This window comes from Lycium barbarum, unplaced genomic scaffold, assembly GCF_019175385.1.
Source record: "Lycium barbarum isolate Lr01 unplaced genomic scaffold, ASM1917538v2 unchr_scaffold_01, whole genome shotgun sequence".
NCBI lineage: Eukaryota > Viridiplantae > Streptophyta > Magnoliopsida > Solanales > Solanaceae > Lycium > Lycium barbarum.
The window spans coordinates 876,045-888,529 of NW_026843398.1; the positions used below are offsets into that span (position 1 = coordinate 876,045).

The 12,485-nt window shown below is 38.5% G+C and overlaps 1 long non-coding RNA gene across 6 annotated transcripts; it reads left to right on the forward strand.

The window, feature by feature from the left end:
• Positions 1–3,848: 3,848 nt before the first annotated feature.
• Positions 3,849–12,261, forward strand: LOC132625475 (uncharacterized). 6 transcript variants are annotated; one of them, XR_009576828.1, is made up of 4 exons: positions 3,849–5,021; positions 5,919–5,984; positions 6,936–9,996; positions 10,894–12,141. It is a non-coding gene; the product is annotated as an uncharacterized LOC132625475 (long non-coding RNA). The 6 variants fall into 6 exon arrangements; XR_009576824.1 differs by having other exon boundaries at positions 3,849–4,731; positions 4,798–5,021; positions 5,919–9,996; XR_009576823.1 differs by having other exon boundaries at positions 5,919–9,996.
• The last annotated feature ends 224 nt before the right edge of the window (positions 12,262–12,485 follow it).

A 12,485-nucleotide genomic window follows, 5' to 3' on the forward strand; every position in this document is an offset into this window, starting at 1 on the left:
AGTACGGATATGTACTGAGTATGTAAGGCATAAGTACAGAAAACGAAACCATGACTGATATAGACAGAACAACATACAAAAACTTATTCAGAAATATCAAACGCTTATCATTTTTCTTTTCCAGACACGAATCATACCTACTCATCTCGTATACCAGACAGATTACAGAACGTACAAATTGCTTGAATGACATCACATAGCAGACGAAATACAGAATGTATGGAAGGTCAGAATACTTACTTTCCCACATAAGTCATGCATATCAGAATCGGATATCGTATCACATACGCGGCAACCCCGGGGACAAATAACACGCCGGGACAAGTACCATATCATATAGACGATAACCTCGGGGACAAATAACACTCCGAGGAACGGTCACATCATATCATATGCATGGTGGCCTCGGGGACAGATAACACGCCGAGGAACTGATGGACAGTACCAATGAATGCGCACGATAACATAGGCACGTGGCTGCCACTCCTGCCTTTGGCGCCACAACACATCTAACTTCCAGAAGTTTTTCTCCGATCTCCGTCACACATCACAACATAACCACGGTACCCGGGGGTGGACAGATAACACAGCACCCCGAGCCCGGACACATCATACTTCGTAACATAACCTCGGTAACCGGGGACGGACATATAACACATTACCCCGGAACCGGACACATCATACTTCGGAATTCATATATGGAACCCGGCCACCAACAGAGGACCCGGCGAACCATCCGCACGATACATACCGGCCCGGGACTCGGTGAAGGAAATCATAACATATGCACGAGCAGAGTCGTGAAGAATCAAATGCGCATAACTCAAGCTCAATAAGTTAATCAAACGTATTCTCAGAATGTCCATACAGATTACTTATTACCGATTACTTATAGATTATTCAAACATATTCTCAGAATATGCATAACAGATTCCTTATTACAGAATACTTTATGTAAAATTACTCTTAACAGAATATTTCTATCAAGGTACTTATCGCTTTTACTCAATCAGAATACATGTTCCAAGTTGCTTGCATCGGATTTCCTCTAACCGACTACTTAGGTCCGAATACATGTATCAAAAGGATTATGACAGAATGCCTATCGACATGTGAAGGTCCAGAACAAGTTTCGGGTCAATCGGAGTTAGTATACAAAAGTTACGAGCGTTCGAAGTACAAAACGCTCTCCAATCATTTCAGAAGCTTTTCTTGGAAAACCAAAGCCGTAATCAGGTTAACTACCCTTTTAGACATGATTATGGATCAAACCAAATAAAACCTTTGGAATCATACGTACGTCGGAATACTTAAGTCAGAATAAATATATCAAAAGGGTTATGCCAGGATACTTAATTCAACCTACTTATGTCGGAATATTCAGGTCAGAGTCCATACTTGTATCTGAATTTCTCATATCGGAACACTTATGCCAAATACTTACGTCAGAACATTTGTGTCGGCGCGATTAGTCCAGAATGTTTATATCAAAAATACTTAAATCACGATTCACCTATCAGACTCATTTGACACTTAAGTTAGGGAAAACATATAGATCACAAACAGACTTCGAATTACAGAATGGAATAACCTCAAGATACATATCATATCATATCCTACATGGCTCTAGGGCATGCCAAGGAAAGAAAGGTAAGCCTCACATACCTGGGCGACGACCAACTGGTTGTGCTTACGCATCCAACTTGTTTTCTTACACGCAAGAGGGTTCATCCATCTTGTCCATCTACGTCCAAAAGGATTCATTCATTCGTTAGACTCGTTGTCACATACTTGCCTTAACCTTTCAAACACGTTTACTTATGTTCTGCCGGAATTTCGGCAGCATCTCCTCTGTAAATGTACCAATCCCGAGAATAAGGCTCGGCCCCAAATCAACAACAACCATCCGGGAATTTAACCCGGCCAAACCAACAAAGATACTAACACACCAATAAGAGGTTCAAAACACATTTTCACATTAGTGACTCCTACACAATTCAACATCATAATCTTATACTTAATTCGACTACTTACACTCAAACCAACATCATCGTTCATACATTCCATTTCTAATCCGAACCCAATCAAAACAATATTCCAGACCCTTTAAACAATTCACACGATATTACAAACAACTCAACCAACACCCCCGACCTACCCGAATTCATCCCCAAACCCGAGAACAACACTAAAGACATTCCTTCCTCCCAAATTCACACATTATGTTACAATACATTCATTTACAACTTCATTTCATAAATTCAAGAAACCGCATCACGACTATATTACAATCACATTAGCTTCCAAATCAGCCCGCATAATTAAAATCTTAACTTGGATTATCAAAACTTCATTTTCCATCAAAGAACTCACAACGACGACAACCAAAATACTAACAACAATTTATTCATTCCCAACTACACAAAAAGGGACCATACGGCCAACCCCCAACAATTCCATATTTCATGAATTTCTTCCAATTCCATATACTACAATACGCATGAATCCTTCATAACAACAATTTTAATACGAAGTAAAATTTGCTTATTCTTTCTATTCCAAAACAGCCCATACACACGGCTACACACACCAATACACACATGTTTCACAATTTTCACTCATTTCTACATACTACAATACTTCAACAATATTCATAACACATAAAAGAGGGTTAGTTCTTTACCTTCATTCTTCATCTTCTCCACTTGGTTATGACTCATGAACCATCCATATAAGTATTCTACTTGCTCCAACAACTCCACCTTGTTGACAAGAATCTTCCCCATAGCAAGAAACTAGAAGAAAACAACCCTCCATGATCAAATTTGAGGGGCTAGTTTCGGCCAGCCCCTAGCCGAACTCACCTTTCTCTCTTTCTTTTATTTTTGATCATCTTTATCTTGTCTTGAATTAATAAGGGCTCATATATATATAGACACATAATTAAGGCATGTGAGGGGCACATGCCCCTCTCTAGAATGATCTTCTATTTTCATGAAATTTTTCCATAATTAAAAGATGATCCAAATTCTTGTCTTGTACACTTTGGCCCCTAGGTTTTCCATCACATAGCCAATGTGCCCCTTTTGAACCTTCATAAATTTTTTTGTGAAATTCCCGTTCCGTCCCTCGACTTTTCTCAATATGACCATTTTTACCCCTAGCCTTCCACATTGTTTCCATTGGTCTTTTTTGCAAATTTCTCTTCTTGCCCTTAGGCTCTCACATTATTTTCATACTAATAATGGTCATAAATAGTATTCTTAACGACTTGTGCATTAATGAAATATTTGAAATTGGTTTCGTCCTTAACTTTCCGCGACAACTTTAAAATATTCAAATGTCCAAAATACGGGCTATAACACTCGACTTGGCCCGAGGTGGGCCCGCTATTCCCCGATGCCTCTCTTATTGTTCTGTCTGTCTTATTCCCATACGATAAGTCGAGGAAACTTATGGCTATTGTTCCGACTACTAAACGGGAGTTATTTTAACGAACCTGAATTGATTTAATGTTCATGGAAACAATTACGGGGACAGAAACCCTGATATAAATTCTTTATGGCTTTAGCCAATGTACTCGTGTCCGGAGCTCGCAGGTAGCTCCTGGTTATTATGTTGTTTACTATACGATAGGTGCTATGACCACCTTCACGAGCGTTATAAAATTTTTTGACATCTAAAACGTTTTGAAAACCTTACCCTGATAATTTGGATAAACTACTTATCTTCTGTATTTTCTGATATACGATTTTGGCATACCTGAATCTTGTGTGATGAATGATCCTGGCACGTGTGATTTATGTTACACTCCATAATAATCTGTGCTACTTGTATCAAAACAAGAAAGAATGAGTTAAGAAGGTTCAAGGAAAGTTAATCGAGTTAGTAAGAATATCGTTATATATACATGGTTTCCTTAAGTATCCCAAGGCGACACGGTTACCTAAAGGGTGTGGAATCGCGCTATGAGTATGTATATGAAGTAATGCGAGTGACCTTTTAAAGTATTTGAGATTATTAGTAATGATATAGAGGGTGGACAAAAGATATGAATATACTTTTGCGATTGGAGTTTCGTCAAAGCTTTGTGAGTTCTCTAGTTATGTTTAAGGTTATTGTGAGTCTCTGGACCCTTCAAGATGTGTATATGGATTTTTTTATTGATGTATATAAGTGTGTATATGTATGCATAAGAGGTTACATAAGGTTGGAAGAGGATTAGAAGTTAAACGAAATGAATCGGAACAACTTCAGTAAAATTTCGGACCCGATTTTAGTCTATATTGTAGGAGGCATATCTCCTTGAATATGAGGAGTTTTAAGGTGTTTCAAAATCCTAAAATGAAGTTCATCGAGTCTAGTTTGTAATGCAACAAACCGCTCGTCAAAATGATATCGGGATAAGGAGATATGGACGATGCAAGTTGGGCTGGCAGGGCAGCAAGTTTGGACCCGACCTAAACACTCACATTTCGGCCCATGAGGCCCATTAAACTCAATAGATAAGTCACCACTTTGCCCTATATCATTTCACACGACCTAAAACAGATCCAAAACCCTTATTTTCTCTCCCAAACCCCCTTTCTAATTGAGCCATCATATAAGCTAAATCCTAGACCCTTGACATGATATTAGTTAAAGAGAAGTTGTAGCTTAAGTTTTTTTTTGTGTTGTTAAGCAAGCAGCTGGAAAGAGGAACAAGATTCTTGAAGATTCTGATTGCTAAAGGTAATTTCAACCTCCCACTCATGTTATCAATTTGGATTAAAGGTTTAATATGGTGTATACGTGAAGGAAACGTTGATATACAAGCTAGAGAGAGAGAGAGCATAAGCCATGGCATTCGGCCATGGCTAGCAAAATTGGAGCTCAAATTTGTTGATCCAAAAATCAGATTTTCTAGGTATTTCAGCCCTTAGGAAGGTGATAATAACGTGGAGAATTCATTTGGAGCAACAAGAACAAGTATTAGTGCATTTCACAAATTCTAACTAAGTGGAAAAAGCCAACTTGTTAAGGTAAGAGTTGATCATTTTTCTATGTGTTTGATGATGAAGTTGGACGTGTGGGGAATATGCAAATGTAAATTGTATGTGTGAAATTATGTATCTTGATGTTGAAGCATAGTTGTAACTTGGTAACATGAATTGCACGAATGTTGGAATGTTGTTGAAATGTTGTTGAATGCCGTAGGGGCTGTTTTTAATTGAAATTTGATGGACTGATTTGAATTAATATTTTGGTTGTTGTAATCATAGATTATGTGATGAGAATGAAGGAATTTAATGGTTAGAGTTGGAGTTAAAATTGTTGTGGGTTGTTGTAAGGATTATAGAGATAATAATGTGATTTACTTGCATATGGATAGATGATGTGGTGTCGTGTGGCTGCTGTTGTATTTCCCTGAAATTTGCTGAAAAGATGGCATGAAATAAGTCGTAAGAAGTGTATATGGGCTGCTTGGTGTGTTGTAAGTGTTCGTTAGAATTTCGGGCATCGTTATGTTATAGTTTAGGGGCTGTTTTCGGCCCAATTTGGAGAAATTGTTGGATCGTTGGAAATATTATGTGAATTGTTTAGAATGTTCTTGAATGTTGTTAGTATGGGTTTGGGTTAGTATTTGGATGTATAGGCGTTGATGTTGGCTTGAAGGTAAGCCGTTGAATTGAATATTTGGAAAGTTGTCGAATGATGAAAAAGAGAGTATTAATGTAATATTGTCTTTCGGATTGGTTATTGGAGTTGCTAGGTTGGTTATTGTGGTTGTTGTTGTTGATTTTGAGCGAGTTAAATTCTCGGGATGGCCTATTTACAGGGGAAGTGCTGCCGAATTTTCTGTAGAATTTAATGTTAGTTTGGAATGAATGGCTTAAGTGCCTATGTTTAATATTGGATATTCGTTGGCATATTTGTAGACCTTGGGGAGCCCGAGGCGTAGATTGGAATTTACTTTAGATTGGCTATCTTGGAGTGCGTACGAGGTATGTAAAGCGCAACCCTTCTTTCTTTTGGCATGCCTTAGTTTTCAATAGGCTATATCACGAGCCTCGAGGAAATTCCAAATTCGAAATCCGAGCACGTTATGATCCTTATATATATTTCTTGGCATTCTTATGTATGTTGTGATGAAGTATGAACAATTATGTCTTCGAAAGCATTGATTTCCAAACTTTGTACAAAAAGTTGTTTTAAAGAATTCCGTAACTACGAAATGCCATATCTTTTGCATAAAGGCTCGGATTGCTCCAATATTTTCATAAGAGTTTGCATGATGTATAATGAGTATGTTTTCCATGAGCGGGCCCGATTCGGGTCGATACCCGTTCGTGGGTCCCGCGACTTTTCTTTATGTAATTCGGACGACTTTTGAAAGAATTTGGTATGATTATCATTTCGAATTTCAAATATGATCATTTTACTTATGTTTGAATTTATGATAATGATTTTATGCATATGACTACTCTATTAACTACTAAACAAAAATTGTTTTAAATAGTTCATTAAGTCTTATAAATTGTTTTGGCCCTCGGAACGACTTCAGAAAGGTATGCTTCTGTAATTCATTATGACATCCGAAACTCACTTATTATGATCCCGTCTGACTTCATTGAATTGGTTTGCCATTGATATGCCTCATCGAGTCTCTGAAAATATTTATGATATTTTAACTGCATTTAGTTTCTCACTACTCTATTCGTGGATGCCCCAATGTTTCCCACACTGAGCCCGGGCCAGGATATGTTGTCAAGCGTAATCCTCTGCATTGTTCGCCGTGCCTCGATGTGAGGGGGCAGGTATACGTGTACATGGGTTTGTGGAGTATGCTGTGTCATGTACACATGTTCTGATATGATTTGCCATGGCCATCTGATATGATATACTATGTTACGGGGTTATGCCCCTATTCTGATTCTTCTGTGTTGTGGCACCAGCGTCGGGAGGGTGGCCACGTTCTGTTTGCCGAGTCCCTTGGCAGGGGCCGGATTTGATATGACATATGTTTCTGTACACACTCCGCATGTTTTGAAGATATGTATTTGATACTTTGGATTTTCTACTCACTTTTTCTGTACGTTCTGTACCAGTTATGATTTTGGTTCTGTAATTCAGGCTTTACATATTCAGTACATATTTCGTACTGACCCCCTTTCTTCGGGGGCTGCGTTTTCATGCCGCGCAGGTACCGACGACAGGTTTGCTGATCCGTCCGTCTAGGATATCTTTTCTGCCATTTGGAGCGCTCTTTTATTCAGAGCCCATCTTTTGGTACAGTCTGTCACTACTGTATATATATATATATATTCTCGTTCATGGGTACGGCGGGGCCCTGTCCCGTTATATGATTCCGTCGGTCTGTTTAGAGGTCTGTAGACATGTTTGTGGGTTAGGGTCTTTCTGTACGGATGCGTGTATATGTTGTGTTTGGGCGATCTCATTCGCCGCGGCGGCCGGTCCGCATATGTTTAAATGTTGCTTTGTTGGCCCTGGGTGGTCATTGTTGGTATTATCTGTGCGCAGGGTTAATTTGGATAGTCTGTAAAACAAAGGAAACTCTGCCGAAATTTTTCTGGAAATTATCTAAATATTGAAATATAGCCTTGTCGGCTTCTGCTATATACTTGAATGCGTTTGATAATATTCGTTCTCAACTCTGTTTAAAAATGATGATTTAGTTTGTATGTCCGTTTGGGTGCCCAAGTAGGGCACCAGTCGCGGCCCACGGGGCTGGGTCGTGACAGAAGTGGTATCAGAGCAGTTCGTCCTCGGAATGTCTACAGACCGTGTCTAGTAGAGTCTTGTTTATCGGTGTGTTGTGCACCACATCTATAAACATGAGGCTACAGGACATTTAGGGTGTTGCCTTTTTTTCATATCTAAGATCGTGCGATAGAGCCCAGTCATAGGAAATGAAATTCTTTATACTAACATTTGATTTCAACTGAAGAACGACATCGACAGAAGAAAGTGATTGATGATATTGAAAGTTTCAAAGTACGCAGGTAAGCAAAGGTACGAAAGGTATAAGTCGAGTAAGGTATGGAAGTGCGATTGAAATGTAAAGTTGAAAATTGAAAGAGAAAGAATAACAGGTGCAGTTTGAGTTGGGCATACGAGGTATGTTCATCACTTTTATACTGTTGTTAATATTGGGAGCCCTGTGTGGCTATGATATGATATGATGTGTATATACGTATAAATGTTGTCCCTGTGAGGCATTGTTGGTATTTCCTGCGTGGAGGTTTTGGGATAGTAAGAAGTACAGAGAAAACTCTGCCCAAATTTTCCCAGAAATAGAAAAAGAGAATGAGACATAGGTTTGTAATATGTTTTGAAAGGTTGTGTCAATAGTAAGGATATGATTTGACTAATTTGCCAATATGGCTGACCTCGAGAAATAAGTTGACTGCCGAATCGATGGTAATAGTAATTGGGAAGTCGATATCGATATGGTAAAAAGAATAATTTGGAAAGGGTTTATGATACTAAGAGATGATTTAGAAAAAGGCTGGATAATCTTGATAAAGTGTTATAGTAAGGTACCGACTGAATTGATAAGCAAGGAAAAAAAATTATGACGAGTTTATAGTAAAAGAAGTAGTAGTATGATTAAGATGAGAGTACAGAGGAAAATGAATTGTGACGGATGCGAATGTATTGGTAAAACAGGCTGTGAGGTTGTGAAGGATAAGATTGACTAGGAACGGTGAAAGGTTAAGTATGCTTATACAACACTAATGTAACATTCGAGGACGAATGTTCCTAAGGGGGGAAGAATGTTACACTCCATAATAATCTGTGCTACTTGTATTAAAACAAGAAAGAATGAGTTAAGAAGGTTCAAGGAAAGTTAATCGAGTTAGTAAGAATATCGTTATATATACATGGTTTCCTTAAGTATCCCAAGGCGACACGGTTACCTAAAGGGTGTGGAATCGCGCTATGAGTATGTATATGAAGTAATGCGAGTGACCTTTTAAAGTATTTGAGATTATTAGTAATGATATAGAGGGTGGACAAAAGATATGAATATACTTTTGCGATTGGAGTTTCGTCAAAGCTTTGTGAGTTCTCTAGTTATGTTTAAGGTTATTGTGAGTCTCTGGACCCTTCAAGATGTGTATATGGATTTTTTTATTGATGTATATAAGTGTGTATATGTATGCATAAGAGGTTACATAAGGTTGGAAGAGGATTAGAAGTTAAACGAAATGAATCGGAACAACTTCAGTAAAATTTCGGACCCGATTTTAGTCTATATTGTAGGAGGCATATCTCCTTGAATATGAGGAGTTTTAAGGTGTTTCAAAATCCTAAAATGAAGTTCATCGAGTCTAGTTTGTAATGCAACAAACCGCTCGTCAAAATGATATCGGGATAAGGAGATATGGACGATGCAAGTTGGGCTGGCAGGGCAGCAAGTTTGGACCCGACCTAAACACTCACATTTCGGCCCATGAGGCCCATTAAACTCAATAGATAAGTCACCACTTTGCCCTATATCATTTCACACGACCTAAAACAGATCCAAAACCCTTATTTTCTCTCCCAAACCCCCTTTCTAATTGAGCCATCATATAAGCTAAATCCTAGACCCTTGACATGATATTAGTTAAAGAGAAGTTGTAGCTTAAGTTTTTTTTTGTGTTGTTAAGCAAGCAGCTGGAAAGAGGAACAAGATTCTTGAAGATTCTGATTGCTAAAGGTAATTTCAACCTCCCACTCATGTTATCAATTTGGATTAAAGGTTTAATATGGTGTATACGTGAAGGAAACGTTGATATACAAGCTAGAGAGAGAGAGAGCATAAGCCATGGCATTCGGCCATGGCTAGCAAAATTGGAGCTCAAATTTGTTGATCCAAAAATCAGATTTTCTAGGTATTTCAGCCCTTAGGAAGGTGATAATAACGTGGAGAATTCATTTGGAGCAACAAGAACAAGTATTAGTGCATTTCACAAATTCTAACTAAGTGGAAAAAGCCAACTTGTTAAGGTAAGAGTTGATCATTTTTCTATGTGTTTGATGATGAAGTTGGACGTGTGGGGAATATGCAAATGTAAATTGTATGTGTGAAATTATGTATCTTGATGTTGAAGCATAGTTGTAACTTGGTAACATGAATTGCACGAATGTTGGAATGTTGTTGAAATGTTGTTGAATGCCGTAGGGGCTGTTTTTAATTGAAATTTGATGGACTGATTTGAATTAATATTTTGGTTGTTGTAATCATAGATTATGTGATGAGAATGAAGGAATTTAATGGTTAGAGTTGGAGTTAAAATTGTTGTGGGTTGTTGTAAGGATTATAGAGATAATAATGTGATTTACTTGCATATGGATAGATGATGTGGTGTCGTGTGGCTGCTGTTGTATTTCCCTGAAATTTGCTGAAAAGATGGCATGAAATAAGTCGTAAGAAGTGTATATGGGCTGCTTGGTGTGTTGTAAGTGTTCGTTAGAATTTCGGGCATCGTTATGTTATAGTTTAGGGGCTGTTTTCGGCCCAATTTGGAGAAATTGTTGGATCGTTGGAAATATTATGTGAATTGTTTAGAATGTTCTTGAATGTTGTTAGTATGGGTTTGGGTTAGTATTTGGATGTATAGGCGTTGATGTTGGCTTGAAGGTAAGCCGTTGAATTGAATATTTGGAAAGTTGTCGAATGATGAAAAAGAGAGTATTAATGTAATATTGTCTTTCGGATTGGTTATTGGAGTTGCTAGGTTGGTTATTGTGGTTGTTGTTGTTGATTTTGAGCGAGTTAAATTCTCGGGATGGCCTATTTACAGGGGAAGTGCTGCCGAATTTTCTGTAGAATTTAATGTTAGTTTGGAATGAATGGCTTAAGTGCCTATGTTTAATATTGGATATTCGTTGGCATATTTGTAGACCTTGGGGAGCCCGAGGCGTAGATTGGAATTTACTTTAGATTGGCTATCTTGGAGTGCGTACGAGGTATGTAAAGCGCAACCCTTCTTTCTTTTGGCATGCCTTAGTTTTCAATAGGCTATATCACGAGCCTCGAGGAAATTCCAAATTCGAAATCCGAGCACGTTATGATCCTTATATATATTTCTTGGCATTCTTATGTATGTTGTGATGAAGTATGAACAATTATGTCTTCGAAAGCATTGATTTCCAAACTTTGTACAAAAAGTTGTTTTAAAGAATTCCGTAACTACGAAATGCCATATCTTTTGCATAAAGGCTCGGATTGCTCCAATATTTTCATAAGAGTTTGCATGATGTATAATGAGTATGTTTTCCATGAGCGGGCCCGATTCGGGTCGATACCCGTTCGTGGGTCCCGCGACTTTTCTTTATGTAATTCGGACGACTTTTGAAAGAATTTGGTATGATTATCATTTCGAATTTCAAATATGATCATTTTACTTATGTTTGAATTTATGATAATGATTTTATGCATATGACTACTCTATTAACTACTAAACAAAAATTGTTTTAAATAGTTCATTAAGTCTTATAAATTGTTTTGGCCCTCGGAACGACTTCAGAAAGGTATGCTTCTGTAATTCATTATGACATCCGAAACTCACTTATTATGATCCCGTCTGACTTCATTGAATTGGTTTGCCATTGATATGCCTCATCGAGTCTCTGAAAATATTTATGATATTTTAACTGCATTTAGTTTCTCACTACTCTATTCGTGGATGCCCCAATGTTTCCCACACTGAGCCCGGGCCAGGATATGTTGTCAAGCGTAATCCTCTGCATTGTTCGCCGTGCCTCGATGTGAGGGGGCAGGTATACGTGTACATGGGTTTGTGGAGTATGCTGTGTCATGTACACATGTTCTGATATGATTTGCCATGGCCATCTGATATGATATACTATGTTACGGGGTTATGCCCCTATTCTGATTCTTCTGTGTTGTGGCACCAGCGTCGGGAGGGTGGCCACGTTCTGTTTGCCGAGTCCCTTGGCAGGGGCCGGATTTGATATGACATATGTTTCTGTACACACTCCGCATGTTTTGAAGATATGTATTTGATACTTTGGATTTTCTACTCACTTTTTCTGTACGTTCTGTACCAGTTATGATTTTGGTTCTGTAATTCAGGCTTTACATATTCAGTACATATTTCGTACTGACCCCCTTTCTTCGGGGGCTGCGTTTTCGTGCCGCGCAGGTACCGACGACAGGTTTGCTGATCCGTCCGTCTAGGATATCTTTTCTGCCATTTGGAGCGCTCTTTTATTCAGAGCCCATCTTTTGGTACAGTCTGTCACTACTATATATATATATATATATTCTCGTTCATGGGTACGGCGGGGCCCTGTCCCGTTATATGATTCCGTCGGTCTGTTTAGAGGTCTGTAGACATGTTTGTGGGTTAGGGTCTTTCTGTACGAATGCGTGTATATGTTGTGTTTGGGCGATCTCATTCGCCGCGGCGGCCGGTCCGCATATGTTTAAATGTTGCTTTGTTGGCCCTGGGTGGTCATTGTTGGTATTA